Genomic DNA, 21,364 nt, shown 5'->3' on the forward strand with positions numbered 1-21,364 from the left:
TAACCAAATCGTGGACAAGCATATTAAATTGAATCTGATATATATATATATATATATATATATATATGAGTTGTGATTGTTATTGTCCGAACTTTTTAAAAAAGTACTTGGATGTATGGGTGGACGGCTGCTTTCGGTAGAACGATAAAGCAAAATAAGCACACAAATCTCTTCGTACAAAAAGCAAAAACCCCAATAATTGGATGCAATGCTACTTGGCATTATTATTGTGAATAAAGTAAAATTAATTGCAATACATTTTTCAAATAAAACAATATATATATATATATATATATTATTCATTTACACGATATAAAAATAAAAAAGTTATATTTATTTAAGTGTTTATATTATATACAGTGTAGGACTGAAATAGAGGGTAAATTACATCAATCATCACTGGGCTTTATTCTCTCTCCTATTTCATTCAATGTACTTTAAATATGTTCAATTTTCTCACTGAATTTAATACAATTAGCATTTTTGTTAAATATTTAATGACGTTAAAATGCCTCCGTTTTAGAAAAACAAAATTTTCACCAAAACAACGTCGTTCTGTCTCTATATAACAGCTCATTTATAACGATGTTTAGTGAGGAAACGATCGAGTGACCAAAGATGCTAATTGTGTTAAATTCAGTGAGAAAATTGAACGAATTTAAAATATAATGAATGAAACAAAAGATAATGAAATTTAGTGATGATCGGTGTAATTTATCCTAAAATAAAATTGTAACGTCTATCCATTTATTTCAACTTTTCGAAGAGGGTGAGGTAGATTATGCAGCTTTTATATATTTGTAGAATAATGATTTCATACATGAATTATGATGTTAATTTCATTGGAAGTATATAATTAATTTTTAATTTTTTATATAAAAATGCAGTTAATTCTAGTAAAACATCATATTATTTTAATTGAAGTAAATAATATTTATAATTATCTTTAAAATTTTATGGTATTATAAAAATAAAAGAATTAAATTATATCAAATTGAAGTATAAATCCCATATTTGAGTAAGGTAGAGGGACCACATTAATAATTCGACCGAAAATTTTTATAAGCGCGGCCGCTTTTCATTCTATTTTTTATGGAAGCCTCGGCGGTCCAAATTTAGGCCTATAGAAACATGGAAGAGAACATATTTTGGGTCATATATCCAATAGGAGCCCATTCAAGGATCCATTTTAATTCTGACCCGAACCGGCTCAAGTGTTAAACCCCAAGACGTTGAGGTTTCCGGGATCTAACAAAACATCATCAATGGGAAAGACAAAAGATCCGAGAAGAGACCCGAATCCGAAAACTCACCTTCAAAGCTTCAACTTTCTTCATTTCGAATTTATTTTTTTAGGGTAATCTATGTAATACCTAAACTATAAATTTTAGTAAATTTTAGTCTCTAAACTATTAAATTTTTCAAAACCATACATAACATTTAATTTTTGTTTTATTTTAGTATCCACCGTTAAAAACTTAGAACATTTAGTACCTAAACTATCAATTTTATTCCGTTTTAGAATCTTTGCATACAGTTTAATGGCAAAACATCACTGAACAAACACTTGGATAACAAGAATCAGTTTCTTGGTTTTATTTAACGAAAACCGACCTTAGATATGAAAGTACTAACAAGGAAGACCGACCTTAGATATGATCCTCGTGGTCGAGGTGAGGTTTCGACCGTCAATAAAGCCGAGCGATGCAGAGAGAATCGTCTATCTATGGTAGCAGAATCACAGAACTCGTGTGTTATATGAACCGCTGTTTGAGCATTTGTGATACTTCCAATGGAAGGGAGCTGTTCCTTTTTCTCAGTCATTGCACAGTATTACCTGGAATGTTAAATACAAGTTCTCTATTCAGTCAAAACACAGATTCTATAACATTAGAGGAAGAGTGCATATGATAAACCAGGAGAAATTAAGTTCGGCCATGATAGTCGTCTGGAATTTTCTCTTCAGCCAAAAATGCATCCAGCATCTTAAAGTAGACCTGCAAAACGTCCTTAAAGGTTCAAGGATCGTTCAACTCCTCCTCAAAGGATCAAGTCATCGTCATTTTGTATAGATAGTTCCAATGCACTCGATATAATCAATTTAAACAGGCAGCTAATCCAAGTTTCATGTAAAAAGGAAACGACTAAAAGTTGAAGTCAAGTATATTGGGGGATAGAACGTTCATCTCTGATAATAGGACTCACGTATATACTCACATGTAAAAGATTAAATCAAATTCAAACATGGATCAAACCGATACACATGAGAGGCGTTCTTAATTTAGTTATTCAATTACTTAATTGTTTAGTTTGTAGAGTTCAAATCTCTTCATGACACTGTATAGATGATTTTGATTCCCAGCAGGTTCACTTCATATATTAATCAATTAGTGTAGATCTCAAACAAGTACATTTTAGGAAAGAATCACCATATAATATATTGCAATCAGCAGTGAAGCACTACTACGAGAAACCATAAGAATTCTCTCCGAAAATTGTATCAAATGCAATAGGCAATTTCAGATGAGGACTGATTTGTGCTGACATAATTAGAAGATGAAGTCAAGTTAGCACTATCATGGTAACATTCATTGAGAGAGGAGAAACAAACCTGCATGTCCCCAAGTGACTTGCTACAGATTGGGCAGGTGTAGTGCATACAAGTATAGTCCTAGAAACAACATGATAAGCAGATAAATTTGGCTGCATTTAGGTGAAAGTTGCGGGGAGATAGAGAGAACATCAGACTCGAGTACCTGAAAACAAGCTGAGTGCATCATATGTCCACATGGAAGTGCTTTTACTGGAGCTGTAGAGTTGAAGAAATCTTCATGGCAAATAGGACAGTTGTCCTCAAGATTTTTCTCTGCATGTGTGCACTGACAGAGATCGTGACATGCAGGCATTGCAGTTCATGCAGTGAAAGTAGTCCATACTCAATCCCTTCCCCACTTGGCAGAGGTTACAGTAGGGGCAGTGATAAATTTGCCTGTTGAAAATTTTCCATGTTAAACCATTCATAAATATAGATTCAAGGAGTTAACAACCCTCTATATCACATGATAGGTAGTTCACAATAGCTTTAAACTTGGCCTAGATTAAAGTTATGTTTGGAAACATATTTGAAATTTTGGATTTGGATTTCATTTGGTATATAAATTGAGAATGAAATCAGAAATCCATACATTAAGATCAAAGAGAACCATAGCTTAGTTGCACCAAGTAAGGTGTCCAGATATGTCCAAAATCAATCTTCAACACAGTAATGAAATTATATCAGAACAATAAAAAAATACATTACCTTTCATCATCGAATAACTTGCAGATTTTGCAATAATACTTTCCCATTGATAGATTATGGCAGGAAACCGTTGAGCATGATAATGCAATTGGCTGAATTACCAAGCATTTCATGCACATCATTTTTGTGACAGATTTTCTGCATATTTGTTGGGAACAGAAGGAAAATGTGAGGAAGAGACAAAATTTAGAACTTTTAAAGGGTAAAACAAACTTTTATGTAAAGTGTTATGATTTATGACCTATGCAATTTATGATCAGCCACCTCATTATGGCAATGAATGCATGTATGAAGCTGGTTGCAACACGGGGCAAAAAGTTTACAGTTCCTCTTGTAGTGTTTACAACCAAAAGCTAGTTCCATAGGATCTCGATAAGATGGATGCTGACCTGTAATTCCTTCTCCATTACTTGATTTGTTTACTTCCAGATTGGACATCTGTTGCTTAAGAATCCAACGACTGTACCAGGTTAAACTATCATCAGAATTCTATGAAGATATAGAAAACATGTAAGCACTATAAAATAAATAAATACATAAACTAATAAAAACTCAGGTATTAATTATATTTTGTAGCTTCAAATTGTCTCATTTGAGACTAATGTATTAGCAGCTAGCTCATTGGTTCTTGCAGATAGGATTTTCTACCTACCAAGCCAATTATAATCATGTGAAATAAGTGTTTGGTGTCTAGATGATCCTAAAAGCAGCCTACAAGGACCTCAATATTCTCCTAAAGTTTAAAAGATACCATTTTATGGAAAAGGAATTCTTATTACCTACCTCATTGGCAAGTTCTGCATCACATATGATTTCCTTTTAGGATCTAAGGATGTGTCAGAGGACACTCTTCTTATGGCAGCCTCCAGATCTTCTTGACTCATAGTCTATAGCTGCTTCCATTTCCCAGTATTCTGAGTCACCTGAAACTTTTGATCTGGTTCATAAGTCCTGCCCATCGGATCAACTGCTTCATTGCATTGCTTGTCACTGTTCCTACCAAGCAGTCCTGAACATTCAGAACAGTTTTCATCACCTTTACACGCCCTTACTTTATCATCTATGTTGGACAATCCTAACAGCTCAATCTCAGCACCATTCAAATTAGTTCTTAAGTGACTATCACAAATGGCTTCTTTTTGTCAAGGACTTCTGGAAAATATGTTGAGATAATCTCCAACGGATCTGCGCTCCATGAAGGAACAGTTGACCTCTCTGTTTCCTTGGCTATTTTATGTCCTTCCTACCATTCTCCTAACCATTCATCAAACATTGTATTTCTGGTGGCATTGTGCCATAAGGACATAACAGTTTGCTGCTCATCTGGAGTCAAAGATGCTATAAGCCAGGGTATCATATCTTGTAATATTTATGCTCCTGTTCTTCCAAGCATGCTTCCTATGATCCTTTCTTGCTCCTTGAGGTGAAGCATTCTCCAAATAAGGGCCAAAGTTCAACTTCTTCATGGTACACATGATCAGACAGTAACTTATGCATAGATTTGCATGCATCTTGGAGATTAATACACAGCTTCTGGCGCTTTACCACCCGGTCCAGTGTCATTGGTTCATCACTAGAATATCCAAGTTGCAGTTCATATATCTCATCCAAAATTAGGGATATTTTGCTGAAATTTTCAGCTTCTATTTTATGGTCCACCGAGTAAGAGTGGCTGATGTCTCTGTGTTTTCTCTTTGCTTCCAAAGCTGGAAAAGCTACCTCATCCTCTGCATCACTTTGGATCTGATATAAGAAGTGTATCAAATGGAAGCGTTGGTGGAACTCAGGGAGAAACCCAGCATTTTCAGCCAGCAGAGCTGAACCAAGGACAAGGTAATCTAAATCTTTCTTTAAAGCCTTATGAAAGAAGAAAATCAAATCCAGCGGTACGGGTTCACCAACATCACAATCAACACAACTTTTCTTAACAGAAAAGTCTTAAGAAGAATATAAATCCTTTTTCATTTTTGGGAAAAATATATGCAGGTTGATTGCACTGCAGTATGATGTCTCAATGTGCTTAATGCCATGGGAGCTGGCTGGAGAAAAGGGAAATCCTTCTTTCCTTTGTTAACAAAGACTGGTTTAATTAGCTTAGATTTAGATCCTTTACCAAGAGACATATCGGAAAGAAAGGAACAAGATTCAGCATCCTCCTCAATTGACACAGGGAAAAAAAGAGCATCTGCAGCTGAACAATTTCTCCAAGCCCCTCCTAAAATTTTCAACTGATACTTTTCCTGAATAACCTCTATGGAACCACTCCAATAAAAGGGACGCAAAAGATTTATAGGTCAAAGAATTTCCCTGCTTCATAATCTGCAGGATGGTCCTAGATTCATCCTCAGATAAATGAGCAGCAAACCAGGTGATCACACAGTTTAGCAATCCAAGTGGCACCACCTGGAGACTTAAGTACAGAAGCTTCTGTTGCATTTCTTTACTGCAGTTCCTGCTAATGACAGGGAATACCTGAAAGAAACTGGCGAAGTGTCAAAGGAAAATGTAGCAAACGTTTTTAATAATTGGTTAATGGCAGTCATCTGGATAAAACTTCAGTGAGTTATTATTGGACATGTAATGGGTTTGTAATTACAAAGAGATAAAGTACTGAAAATCGAAGCTTCAGTAGAGCCCATCTTATCCTACTTTCCTGTATAAGAATGGAAAAAAATAAATAATTTTATACCTCATTTTCTTGTAAACTAAACTTTTTGTCAATGTTCATCACCAAGGGCTCTAGTTTTTGGCACAGCTCCCCCACGAACTCATTTTCCGGTATCCTCTTTTGATTATTGCCATGCAGCAAATACAGTAAGTGTTCAATATGACTCAAGATATAGAGATCTCGGGTGGGCAGAGACAGCTGAATGTTGGAAACATCAACCAAGACAGGGTAAAGAGCTTATGCAAGGCATTGCTGCAAATAAGATAACAACTTCTGAAAGTCTGGACATGATGATAAATAAATAATAGCGTAAGGAATGACGATAGAGGTATTTCCCGGCAGACAAAAATATTTAAAGTAGAAATTATTCAAATAAATTTTAATTAGTCTTCAAAATTGTTTCAGAAAAATTTACCTGTACAAGATTAAGACATCAGCAAGGAATTTCAGTCGGCGTATAGTGAAATCAAGATTTTGAATGCAGCTAGATTCTTTTATTTGATACAGCTCTGTAGAATTTCTTTCAAATCTCTTTGAATGGTTCCTTGCCAGAGTAGAAGAAAATCAATTGGATTATTCCCAATATTTCTTTGGAAACAATGCTGAAAGTCATAGCAGCCCTGGTAAAAAAAATGGCTTAAATTTTATTATTTTTGTATGGTAAAATTATTAAAATTTAGTCACTAAATTTTAAGGTATTTATAAATTAGTTTTTATGCTTCAACCATAAATACCCTAGCTCATTTAGTTTCAAAATCATCCCAAAGCATTCTAGCTTTCTTTTTATCAAGAGAGAATTATCATTGTTTTCTCATTGGTCGATCGAGAGAAGTTGTAATTCCTATTTTCTCATAGTGAAATTCTTCTACCGTTGCCCGTGGTTTTTACCCTAATTTATTTAAGGGTTTTCCACGTAAATTTTGTCTCTTTTATCTTCATTTTTATTTTCTCAAATTATCAGTTGCGATTTTGCTCTATCCGATAGTCATCTTCCGCAACAATTGGTATCCGAGCCAGATTAGAGTGTGTAATATCTGCTTATTGCCTTTGTGGTTGCCACCAAAAGGTGGATCCTCCAACATAAGAAAGTAAGAAGGTATTACCCATTCTTTGAAGGTTCTAGAGAACTATTCACGATAGTGAAATAGTGGGAGCTATCCTTAATTGAAGATATGACAACGAAATTTGATATTGAAAAATTCAATGGGAGAAATTTCTCATTATGGAAATTAAAGATGAAGGCCATCCTGAGGAAAGACGGGTGTCTAGCGGCTATCAGTGAAAGGCCGGTGAATTTTGCAGATGACAGCAAATGGATCGAAATGGACGGAAATGCTATGACAAACTTTCATCTAGCATTAGCAGATGAAGTATTGTAAAGCACCGAGGAGAAAAAGACAGCTAAGGAGATATGTGATCATCTCACCAAATTATACGAGGTCACATCGCTGCACAATAAAATTTTCCTGAAGAGAAAATTGTACACTCTCCGGATGTCAGAATCTACTTCAGTGACGGAGCACTTAAACACACCGAACACTTTATTTTCTCAGCTTACACCCTTAAGCTGTAAAATAGTAGAACAAGAACGTGCTGAACTTCTACTTCAAAGTCTACCGGATTCGTATGATCAACTCATCATCAACTTGACAAACAATAATGTCACCAGTCTAGTCTTCGATGACGTTGATGTTGCTGTTCTACAAGAAGAAAATCGGCGCAAGAACAAGGAAGATAGACAAGTAAATCTGCAACAAGAATAAACATTGACAACGATGAGAGGGAGATCAACAGAACATGACCAAAGCAGCAGTCACAAATATGGTAGATCGAAGTCGAGGAGCAAGAAGAATTTAAAGTGCTACAACTGTGGAAAGAAGGGTCACTTGAAGAAGGATTATTGGAGTCTAAATAAAAACTCCAATCCACAAGGCAATACCGCAAACACTTCAGATGATGGAGATGCTCTATGCTGTGAAGCGTCAACCACCGTGGAAGGCAGAAAAAGATTTGCAGATATATGGCTCATTGATTCGGGAGCGACATACCACATGACCTCAAGAAGAGAATGATTCCATCATTATGAACCTGTCTCAGGAGGATCTGTGTATAGTTACAATGATCATGCCTTAAAGATCATTGGCGTGGGAACCATCAAATTGAAGATGTATGATGGAACAATTAAAGTTGCTCAAGATGTGTGACACGTGAAAGGCCTGAAGAAAAATTTATTATCCTACGGATTGTTGGATAATAATGCAAGCAAGATTGAAACACGGAAAAGAATCATGAAGGTGTTCCGTGGAGCGTTTGTGGTACTGAAAGGCGAAAAGATAGCAGCAAACTTATACATGCTGAAGGGGGAGACTTTGTTAGAAGCAGAAGCCTCTGTTGCCTCATGTAGTTCAGATTCTGCAATGCTATGGCATCAGAAACTTGGACACATGTCAGAACAAGAAATGAAAGTCCTTGTGGAGAAAAAGCTACTTCCAGGCTTAACGAATGTATCACTTACTTTGTGTGAGCATTGCATAACAAGTAAGCAGCACCAGTTGAAATTCAACACATCAAATTCTAGAGGCAAAAGTGTTCTAGAATTGGTTCACTCTGACGTATGGCAAGCACCAGTTACATCCCTAGGCGGAGCAAAATACTTTGTCTCATTTATTGATGACTACTCCAGGAGATGTTGGGTGTACCCTATTAAGAAGAAGTCATATGTGTTTTCAACTTTCAAAAACTTCAAGGCGTGGGTGGAACTTGATTCTGGAAATAATATCAAGTGTTTCAGAACAGATAATGGAGGAGAATACACAAGCGAAGAATTTGATGACTTTTGCAGGAAAGAATGAATCAAAAGACAGTTCATAGTGGCGAACACTCCTCAACAAAATGGAGTGGCAGAGCGGATGAACAGAATCTTGTTAGAAAGAACAAGAGCAATGTTGAGGGATGCAGGCCTAGAAAAATCATCCTGGGCAGAAGCAGTCAATACCGCCTATTATTTAGTGAATCGAGCTCCATCAACTGCAATAGAGCTGAAGACACCAATGGAGATGTGGACTGGTAAACCAGCTGATTATTCAAATCTCCATGTATTTGGAAGTATTGTGTACGTGATGTACAACTCCCAAGAAATCTCAAAGTTGGATCCAAAATCCAGGAAATGCAAATTCTTGGGGTATGCTGATGGAGTCAAGGGGTATCGCTTGTGGGATCCCACTGCCCTCAAAGTGATCATCAGCAGGGATGTTATCTTTGTAGAAGATAAACTACAAAGAAAAGAAGATGATGATAGCGCTGAAAAGTCAGAGGCTACACAAATACATGTGGAAAAAGATGTTGAACAAGGAGATTCTTCTGAAGTAGAACCAGCACATGATGAAAAAGAACCAGAGAGTTCTGAAGCTCCAACAACTCGTCAATCAGATCGTGTGAGAAGACGTCCCAATTGGCACTCAGATTATATTATAGAAGGAAATGTTGCATACTGCTTTTTAACAAAGGACGGTGAGCCATCAACATAACAGGAGGCAATAAACAGCTCAGATGCTTCATTGTGGATGATGGCGATGCAAGAAGAAATCGAATCCCTTCATAAAAATAATACATGGGACCTTGTGCCACTACCACAAGGAAAGAAGCCAATTGGTAACAAATGGGTCTTCAAAATCAAGCGAAATGGTGACGATCAAGTTGAGAGGTATCGTGCAAGACTGGTAGTCAAATGATATGCTCAAAAAGAAGGTATTGATTTCAATGAAATATTTTCTCCTGTGGTTCAACTAATAACAGTTTGAGTAGTTTTGGCAATGTGTGCTATATTGAATTTACATCTAGAGCAGCTAGATGTTAAAACAGCTTTTCTTCATGGAAATCTTGAAGAATAAATTTATATGCTCCAGCCTGAAGGTTTTGAAGAAGAAGAAAAGAAGAACTTGGTTTGCAGGTTAAACAAATCTCTGTACGGTCTAAAGCAGGCGCCGAGGTGTTTGTATAAGAGATTTGATTCCTTCATTATGTGCCTTAGATACAACAGACTTAATGCAGACCCTTGCGCTTATTTCAAGAGGTCTGGTGATAATAATTTTGTTATATTGTTATTGTATGTGGATGATATGTTGGTTGCAGGACCCAACAAAGATCATATTGAAGAATTGAAGGCACAACTAGCTAGAGAATTTGAAATGAAGGACTTGGGATCAGCAAACAAGATTCTAGGGATGCAAATTCACCGAGACAGAAGTAATAGGAAGATTTGGCTTTCACAAAAGAATTACTTGAAGAAGATCTTGTCACGATTCAGCTTGCAAGATTGTAAGCCAATTTCTACCCCTCTTCCTATTAACTTCAAATTATCCTCCAGTATGAGTCCTAGCAGTGAAGAAGAGAGGATGAAAATGTCTCAAGTACCGTATGCATCAGCAGTGGGAAGTTTAATGTTCGCTATGATATGCACAAGACCAGACATTGCACAAGCAATGAGAGTAGTTAGTCGGTACATGGTGAATCCAGGCAAAGAGCATTGGAATACAGTAAAGAGGATCCTGAGATACATCAAAGGGACCTTAAATGTTGCATTATGTTATGGAGGATCAAACTTACTAATCAATGGGTATGTAGATTTTGACTATGCAGGGGATTTAGATAAAAGCAAATCTACTACAGGATATGTGTTCAAAGTTGCTGATGGAGCTGTAAGCTGGGTTTCAAAATTACAGTCAATTATGGCTACATCCACAACAGAAGCAGAATATGTAGCAGCTACACAAGCCAGTAAAGAAGCAATTTGGTTGAAGATGCTATTGGAGGAGCTTGGGCACAATCAAGAGTATGTCTCTCTGTTTTGTGACAGTCAAAGCGCCTTGCATCTAGCAAGGAATCCAACATTTTATTCAAGAACAAAGCACATACGAGTTCAGTACCATTTCATTCTTGAAAAGGTGGAAGAAGGAACGATAGATATGCAGAAGATCCATACCAAAGGCAACATAGCAGATTTCATGACGAAGGCAATCAACACTGATAAATTTACCTAGTGTCGATCCTCTCGTGGCCTGTCAGAGACGTAAGCAACATGATGGTACAAGGTAGATAGAATGGTGTGAAGATATGATTGTTCAATCAAATCTTCAAGTGGGAGATTGCTGAAAGTCATAGCAGCCCAAGTGGGGCGGCTAAATGGTCAAAAAATAGCTTAAATTTTATTATTTTTGTATGGTAAAATTACTAAAATTTAGTCACTAAACTTTAGGGTATTTACAAATTAGTCCTTATACTTCAACTATAAATACCCTAGCTCATTTAGCTTCAAAACCATCCCAAAGCATTCTAGCTTTCTTTTTATCAAGAGAGAATTATCATTGTTTTCTCCTTGGTCGATCGAGAGAAGTTGTAATTCCTATTTTCTCATAGTGAAATTCTTCTACCGTTGCCCGTGGTTTTTACCCTAATTTATTTAGGGGTTTTCTACGTAAATTTTGTATCTCTTTTATCTTCATTTTTATTTTCTCAAATTATCAGTTGCGATTTTGCTCTATCCGATAGTCTTCTTCCGTAACAAACAATGCGCTCTCATCCATCCTAGAGGTTTTGTAACATCCCAAATCAGGGTCACTGACTAAATTGCAAACTTTGAAAGTTTTGTGTTCAATTTAGAAATGAAATTAAAAGTCTCAGGATTTAAGTAAAGAATTTTAATATTGGATTAAATAGCAAAGATAGATGAACTAAAGGGGCAAAATGGTCTTTTCATGGGAAAGATTTTTATCTTCCCTTTTTGAGTATTATATAAACGTGGGAAATATGAGAGAGTTCCAGACTTTTCTTCTTTATTCTCTTCTTTTCCACCGTGAAGCCATAAGCAAAGGTAAGATCTCTTGTTAGTTGATATTTTGCTGAATTTAGGATTTGGTTATGATTATTGGATGATAATTAAGCTTAAGGAAAGCTTAAATCATCTTAAAAACAAAGGATGGTGGAATTAGGAGAGATTAAAGATTTTGAGTTTTTTAATGAAATCTTGAAATAAAGTTGATAAGTTGAATTTTAAGTTGAATTTGACTTGTCAATAGTTGAATTAAGAGATTTGGAGTGATAGAAAAGAATTTAGAACATGTTGAAATTTGAGTATAATTATTGAATTTCATTAAGAGGAGAGGATTTTGAGAATTATGTTGAGTTAATTGATCGACGGAATCGGCCAAGAGGGGGGTGAATTGGCAATTAAAAATTTCGTGGAAGCTTTTGCAGAAAATTGAAAGTAATTGCACAACGATTTACAGTGGTTCGACTTTCTCAAACAAAGTCTACGTCCACTACCTTAGCTATCCACACTAAGGATTTTCCAACAAATTCACTAATTTGTTCTTTCTTTTGAGGCCAAAGAGATAACCTTACAAAATCCCTCAAGAGTATACCCCAACTCTTGAGAACACTCTTTTTCCCAAAGAGAAGATTACAAATTTGCAAACTTACAAGAAAACCTCACAAGGTAAGATGTTTGCACAATTCTAGAACAAAGAAAAGAATACTCAAAGATAAATACAATTGAGTACAAAAGTGTTCTTGAAAGCAAATGAATATTGGATGAAAAATAGGCTTGAAATGCTCAAACTTGAGGTTTGATGCTTTCTCTTTGATTCTCTCTTGATTCTAGTTGCTTGATGTTTCTTGTTGTTGATCAATGGCTTCAGAACTTGTTTAAATACCCCTTGAATCAATTTTGAACGTTGGTGATAATTAGTGGAGTCAATAGAGCCGTTTAAGTATGAAAACAATTAATTTTTCTAGGTGGAGCGTCTCATGCATCGATGCATGATCAAGGATGCGTCGGTGCATTCGTGTAAAATTCAAATATTTTGACCGTTGGAACACTTGATGCATCGGTGCACCAAGTGTGCATCGATGCATGGAGAGTGCATTGGTGCATGGAATGCATTTGATGTTCAATTAATTCATCGATGCATCGATGCATGGACTGATGCATCGGTGCATGCCTTTGAATAATTGATTTAAGGCTTGTTTTTGGTTCAAAATACTTTGTGAAAATTGTTTCAAAAATAGTTTAAGTACAAATCACAATTTTACACATTTAGTAAGGATTAAAATTGATCTTGAAAAACTTGGAGTAATAATTTGATATTCGGTTAATTGAATCGAATATAAATTTGTAAAATCATTTGTGAAATCTTAAAATTCATTTAACTTAATTTGTTATATCGAAATATCAAAAATGTTTTCAACAATCTCCCCCTTTTTGATATAACAAAACATTTGAATAATTTTAAGATTTGTTTAAGAAATTATTTTTGAAATCGATTTTGAAAAACTTACTCCCCCTTACTATAGCACATCTTAAATTTTCTCCCCCTTTTTGTTAAATCAAAAAGACTCTATAAAAACGTTTTAAACAAGAATTTTGAAAAACATTAGCCAATTGATTTATTAATAATAAGCTGCTAAGATCACAATCAAAAGAGAGATTAGCCATTAGTTTTCATAAACAATATTCATAATAAAATGTGAAATGGCATAATTTGGTCATAAATTTCTAATGATGCAAAATTAATAAACAGAAAGCGTTAAAATGTCAAACCAAATATATATAATAAGTTCAAGCATCCTCAAACAAACATCCAACAACTAATCAAGTTTAAAGTATCAATCAAACCACAAAAATTAAATCCAAGTTTTAAGAACAAGAAAGCATGGCAAGTAAGTCTACTCCATCGGAGGATCGGGAGGAGGATGTTGAGGAACGGGAGGACGGTTTTGGTGAGACCGACTAGAGGATGTCCTAGGGCGTTTAGGATTAGTCATGGTAAGGAAAATCGGAAAAGGAATATCACCTGCAATTTTAAAACACATGTATGCACAACAATTAATCCCAAAACTCAAACGAGTCCTCAATAATTCAAGGTTCTCTAACAAAGTCCTAATGGGCAAAGTTTTGAAAACTATTTAAAATTAATATCATAATACGCATAGTTTTCATGAAAACAACACAATTGAATCAGTAATTTTCGATTTTTTTAATTCGAAATTTCAAAAACAATTTTGAAAAATTATGCGTTTTTGATGAAATTCATTGTAGAAACTAGTTTAGAATCACCATATAACCAATGCCCGATAATTATTTTAAACTAGAACTAATCTAAACTAGTCCTAAGTTCAAAAATTAATAAAATAGAGTTTTTGTAAAAAATACCTTGAAAAATTCGGATTGAGGAGAATGTGGAGATGTTTTGTGCGATTTAATGATTGTAGCAGGTTTGTAGGATATAAAACTTGAAGAATCCGATGTTTTCCCGAAGATTTTGAGCAAAATGGAGATTTAGGATGAGAGGGTGACGAACGGCCGTGTGTTTAGTGTTTTAGGTTTTGAGAAAAATGAAGAAGATAAAGCATTTTAACCTAAAACCCGACGGATGCATCGGTGCATGGCCTCATGCATCGATACACATTCAAAGGGATGCATCGATGCATTGTTAAATGCATCGGTGCATAAAGCACAAAAATGTCAAAAATCCATTTTAAACACTTAAAATGCTAAATAATTTGGCTCTAATGGTAATGGTAACTCATATATCAAAAATTAATTATGTTCAATCTTCAAACTTTATTTGAACATAAAATTAATTTTCATTAAGAATCATAAACTCCCCCTAACTAATAGCAAGAATGCAATCAAAAATTATTATTATAAGCATTTTTCAGTATTTATTAAAAGTGCTAAATTATTTTAAACACTAAGTGAAGATAGGTCAGTTAAACCTAATTCTCTTCTAAGTGTCCAAAACCTTTCCTTGTCTAAGGGTTTTGTAAAGATATCCGCTAATTGATGCAAAGTATCAACATATTCTAGAACTACATCTTCTTTAGTGACATGGTCTCTAATGAAGTGAAGTCTTATTTCAATGTGCTTAGTTCTAGAGTGTTGGATTGAATTTTTAGTGAGACAAATAGCACTAATATTGTCACACTTGATAGGAATGGTACCTACTTCAATTCCATAATCAAAAAGTTGTTGTTTCATCCATAAAACTTGTGCACAACAACTACCGACTGAAATGTATTATGCTTCAGTAGTAGATAATGCAACACAATTTTGTTTCTTTGAAAACCAAGAAATCAGCATATTTCCAAGGAATTGGCAAGTACAGGAGGTGTTTTTCCTATCTAATTTGCATCCTTCATAATCTACATCAGAGAAGGCATGCAAGCTAAAACTAGAGTCTATAGGGTACCAAAGACCTATACTAGGAGAGTCCTTAAGGTATCTAAAGATCCTCTTAACGGCTAGTAAATATGATTCTTTAGGACATGATTGAAACCTAACACACAAGCAAACACTAAATATAATATCCGGTCTACTTGCGGTTAGATAAAGCAATGAGCCAATCATGGATCTATATAATTTAACATCCACACATTTACCTCCTTCATCTAAGTCAAGCTTTGTAGAAGAGCTCATTGGAGTGGCATAAGGCTTCCCATTTTCCAATCCAAATTTCTTGAGCATATCTTTGACGTACTTAGCTTGATTAATGAAGATGCCATCTTTTCTTTGCTTGATTTGGAGTCCCAAGAAAAATGAGAGCTCCCCCATCATGCTCATCTCAAACTCACTTTGCATTAGCTTAGAAAATTCTTGGCAAAGAACATCATTAGTAGAACCAAATATTATATCATCAACATAAATTTGAACTACTAATAAATCTTTACCTTTATGCTTTAAAAACAATGTAGTGTCAACCTTTCCTTTTGAAAAACCTTTTTCAATTAAAAAATTTGACAATCTTTCATACCAAGCTCTAGGAGCTTGTTTTAAACCATAAAGAGCTTTTGTCAATTTAAGAACATGATCTGGAAATTTTGAATCTTCAAAACCTGGAGGTTGTTCCACATACACTTCTTCTTTTATAAAACCATTTAAAAATGCACTTTTAACATCCATTTGATATAATTTAAATTCATGAAAACATGCAAATGCTAATAACATTCTAATTGCTTCCATCCTAGCTACGGGAGCGTATGCTTCATCATAGTCTATGCCCTCTTCTTGAGTATACCCTTGAGCAACAAGTCTAGCCTTGTTTCTCACTATATTACCACTTTCATCAAGCTTATTTCTAAAAACCCATCTAGTACCTACAGTAGATTTATTACTAGGCCTTTCAACTAATGTCCATACTTTACTTCTCTCAAATTGATTTAATTCTTCTTGCATAGCCATAATCCAATGTTCATCTTTTAATGCTTCTTTGATGTTCTTAGGCTCTATGCATGAAATAAATGCAACATAGTTACAAACATTTCTAAGAGAAGATCGAGTAGTTACCCCTTTGGATGGATCACCTATAATTTCACCATCCTTGACATAGTTGTACTCTCTTGGAAAAGATACTTCCCTTTCTTCACTGGTTGGATTCTCGAGGGGATCATGAGTTTCCTCATCTTTTGTTTCTTCCTTTGATGATGATTCTCCAACGTCATGTCTAACTTCATTTGCTTGTACAATACCTACATCATCATTAACAGAAGAATCCTTCCTCAGAAGGGGATTATCATCGAAAACAACATGTATAGACTCTTCTAAAACTAAAGTTCTTTTATTAAATACACGATAAGCTTTAGAATTTAAGGAATAACCCAGAAAAATACCCAGAAAAATTCCTTCATCACTTTTAGCATCAAATTTGCCAAGGTTTTCTTTACCGTTGTTTAAAACAAAACATTTACATCCAAAAGGATGAAAATAGCTAATGTTAAGCTTTTTATTTTTGAGAATTTCATATGGAGTTTTCTTTAAAATTGGCCTAATCATTACTCGATTTACAACATAACAAGCGGTATTTGTGGCTTCCGCCCAAAAATATTTTGGCAAATTATTTTCACAAAGCATGGTTCTAGCCATTTCTTCTAAAGTTCGATTTTTCCTCTCAACAACTCCATTTTGTTGAGGGGTTCTAGGTGCTGAAAAATTATGGCTAATACCATTAGAATTACAAAACTCAATAAATCCAAGATTTTCAAATTCAGTTCTATGATCACTCCTAACACTAGTTATAGAGTAACCTTTTTCATTTTAGATTATTTTTGAAAATGTGATGAAATGTTCTAATGCTTCATCTTTAGTACTTAAGAATAGAACCCAAGTATATCTAGAATAGTCATCTACCAAGACAAATGCATATTGTTTTCCACCCAAGCTAGTAGTTCTAGTTGGCCCAAAAAGATCTAAATGGATCAATTGTAATACTCTACTAGTTGATACATCATTAATAGATTTAAAAGAAACTCGTTTTTGTTTTCCTTTAGCACAAGCATCACATATTTTATTATTATCAAATTTAAGCTTAGGCAACCCTCTTACTAAGTCTCCTTGAATTAACCATTGCAAAACACTCATACTAGCATGTCATAGTCTCCTATGCCATAACCAACTATCATGCTCATCCTTAGCAACTAGGCATAAATTAATCATATCAAAAGAATCTAAATGCACCATGTAAATGTTCCCTATTCTATGACCAACAAGCATAATCCGATTAGATGCAATGTCAATGACTTTACAACCATTAATTTCAAATAAGACATTGAATCCTTTATCGCATAATTGACTAATACTCAATAGATTATGCTTTAATCCATTTACATATAAAACATTCTTAATTTGTATGGAAGAGGTATTACCTATTATACCAGTACCTTCAATGTGACCTTTTGAATTGTCTCCAAAAGTCACTTCTACTCCATTTTTGGCGTTAAGCTCAATGAACCGGCTTTTGTCTCCGGTCATATGTCTTGAGCATCCACTATCAAGGTACCATGAATTTGAATTTGTTTCCCGTGCCTTGTAGCAATGCTCATTTCCCTACAAACATAGATTAACTTTTGATTTTTGGTACCCAAATTCTTTTGGGTCCATATTCATTAGTTTCCAAAATCCTAGTCCCCTTAGGTATCTATTTGTGTAGGATATTTTTATCTTTAGTAGTAATGAGTTCTTTAGGAACCCACATACTTCTAACGATTTTTCCATTAGAGGTTCTTTGGGGACCTCTATGATTGTAGTTTCTAAAACTTTTTCTAACAAAGTTGGATTTTGAATTTCCACCTTTTTCAAAATGTTTTGTTCCAACTTTATCAAAAGAAGTTTTAAGATCATCAATTTTCTTTTGATGATCATCATTGATCTTTGAAAGTAAATTTTGCAAATCTAAGTTTTTCTTTTCAAACTCTTCTAGTTTGATTTGCAAGTCTTTGATTTTACTTTCAAGATCGTTGTTGGTTTTGGATATGAGTTTGTTTTCATTTTTCAATTTTGAAACATCATTTTTATATTTTAAAAATAATTTCTCATAATCCGAAGCCAACCCATTGTATTCCTCAAATAACTCATCATAAGATAAATCATCAAAATCGGATGAGTTAGAGGTTACCTTAGAATCTTCCCCGAATGTCATCAAGCACAAGTTTGCTACTTCTTGTTCCTCTTCATCGGAACTTTCTTCATCGCTCCATGTAGCCACATGAGCCTTGTGCTTATTCTTTAATTGACCATTTTTCTTCAATTGTGGGCAATCATATTTGACATGCCCCGGCTTTTTGCATTCATAGCAAATGATTGGGTCCTTCTCTTTTGGTTCATTTTTGAGGCCTTTGTTTCTTTTGAATTTTCTTCCTCGGTAAGGTCTCATCATTTTTCTGAACCATTTGGCAAATAATGCCATTTCCTCGTCATCATTATCATTATTAGAATCACTCTCATCTTTTGTGGATTTGAGAGCAACTCCAATGTTTTTCTTCTTCTCATTCTCCTTTGGTGTCTCTTCAACTTTATCAAGGTCCACCTCATCTTCAAGCATCATCTCATGAGTGAGGAGTGAACCGATAAGTTCTTCAAGAGTTAAGGTCGATAGGTCCTTAGACTCGATGATTGCCGTCTTCTTTGATTGCCATGATTTTGGGAGGGAGTAGACTAACTTCCTCACAAGCTTTTCATTTGAGATGATCTCTCCATACGATTTAAGACCATTGACAATCGTTGAAAATCTATCCATCATAGCTTTGATGTCTTCATTTGGTTTCATCCTGAAATTTTCATAGATATGCGTTAGAATACTAATTTTTGATTTCTTTACCTCATCTGTACCTTCATGTGTGACTTGAAGCTTGTCCCATATTTCTTTGGCGGTTGTACACTATGAAACTCTTCCGTATTCATCTGGTCCAAGAGCACAAAAAATAATATGGATGGCTTTGGAGTTGAGCTGGAACATTCTTGTGTCTCCTTCACTCCACAACCTTGGATGAGTGAGAGGCTTGATGTATCCTTCTTCTACGACATTCCATGCTCCCATGTCACTTGCTTGAATGAAGTACATCATTCTATTCTTCCAATAGGCATAATTAGCCCCATTGAAGAAAGGAGGCTTGTTGACGGGCATCGAAACGAGACCGGAGTCGTAATTTGAAGTGGAGGCCATTGATGACTTTGTAATCGATGTAACTCTTCCCGAATTGACTCAAGAGGCGATTAAACCTTCAAATGAGTGAGGCTCTGATACCAATTGTTGAGTTAATCGATCGACGGAATCGGCCAAAAGGGGGGTGAATTGGCAATTAAAAATTTCGTGGAAGCTTTTGTAGAAAATTGAAAGTAATTGCACAGCAATTTACAGTGGTTCGACTTTCTCAAACAAAGTCTACGTCCACTACCTTAGCTATCCACACTAAGGATTTTCCAACAAATTCACTAATTTGTTCTTTCTTTTGAGGCCAAAGAGATAACCTTACAAAATCCCTCAAGAGTATACCCCAACTCTTGAGAACACTCTTTTTCCCAAAGAGAAGATTACAAATTTGCAAACTTACAAGAAAACCTCACAAAGTAAGATGTTTGCACAATTCTAGAATAAAGAAAAGAACACTCAAAGATAAATACAATTGAGTACAAAAGTGTTCTTGAAAGCAAATGAATATTGGATGAAAAATAGGCTTGAAATGCTCAAACTTGAGGTTTGATGCTTTCTCTTTTATTCTCTCTTGATTCTAGTTGCTTGATGTTTCTTGTTGTTGATCAATGGCTTCAGAACTTGTTTAAATACCCCTTGAATCAATTTTGAACGTTGGTGATAATTAGTGGAGTCAATAGAGCCGTTTAAGTGTGAAAACAATTAATTTTTCTAGGTGGAGCGTCTCATGCATCGATGCATGATCAAGGATGCATCGGTGCATTCGTGTAAAATTCAAATATTTTGACCGTTGGAACACTTGATGCATCGGTGCACCAAGTGTGCATCGATGCATGAAATGCATTCGATGTTTGAAAAATAGCCTGGTGCATCGATGCATGGCTTGTGCATCGATGCATCAAATGTATTCGATGTTTTGAAAATATTCAGAGTGCATCGATGCATGGAGAGTGCATCGGTGCATGGAGTGCATTCGATGTTCAATTAATTCATCGATGCATCGATGCATGGACTGATGCATCGGTGCATGCCTTTGAATAATTGATTTAAGGCTTGTTTTTGGTTCAAAATACTTTGTGAAAATTGTTTCAAAAATAGTTTAAGTACAAATCACAATTTTACACATTTAGTAAGGATTAAAATTGATCTTGAAAAACTTAGAGTAATAATTTGATATTCGGTTAATTGAATCGAATATAAATTTGTAAAATCATTTGTGAAATCTTAAAATTCATTTAACTTAATTTGTTATATCGAAATATCAAAAATGTTTTCAACAAATTAAGATGGGTTAAATGAGTACAAATGGGCTTAAGTATGTGTGTTTGAGTTTAGTATATGAAAGAGGTTGAAATATGAAGTGTTTAAGATGAAATGAAGTAAATTTCGTGTTGAAAATATGATTTCTGGGCTAGGGGAATCGGTACCCATTCAAGGGGAATCGATACCCCCTCAAACGAACCAGAAATTCCAGAATCTCATAGGGGAACCGATTCTCCCACAGGAGGGAACCGATTCCCCCTAAAGGAAAATTGTGAATATGGGTTTAATAAGTTCGTTTAAGTTGCTAGTATCCAATTACAAGGTGTAGGTATCTAATGATTGCCTCAAAATGTACATTTATATAGATTCTATGCGTAAAGCAATTCCGGAACATTTGGCAAGTAAGATCGATCAAGGGAAAGATAAGAGATTGGAATTGACTAGTGAGGCCAAGGTGAGTGCATACTAGTGACATGTAGTGTTTAATGGAAATAAGACTTGCGATGAGTCTATTTCCTAGAGTAATATGCATGAAGTCATAGACATGATTATGTGTTGGTTATAACTATATGTGATTATATGTATTACATTGATTGTATGTATGCATGACTAAAGATAATGATATGCTTTGTATATGCTATATGATTTATG

General features: G+C 34.9%; 1 pseudogene; it reads right to left on the bottom strand.

The window, feature by feature from the left end:
- Positions 1–1,925: 1,925 nt before the first annotated feature.
- LOC120215778 overlaps positions 1,926–21,364 on the bottom strand; it is a 33,353-nt pseudogene continuing 13,914 nt past the window's right edge.

Source organism: Hibiscus syriacus, unplaced genomic scaffold, assembly GCF_006381635.1.
Source record: "Hibiscus syriacus cultivar Baekdansim isolate YM2019G1 unplaced genomic scaffold, ASM638163v2 tig00110156_pilon, whole genome shotgun sequence".
Taxonomy (NCBI): Eukaryota; Viridiplantae; Streptophyta; class Magnoliopsida; order Malvales; family Malvaceae; genus Hibiscus; species Hibiscus syriacus.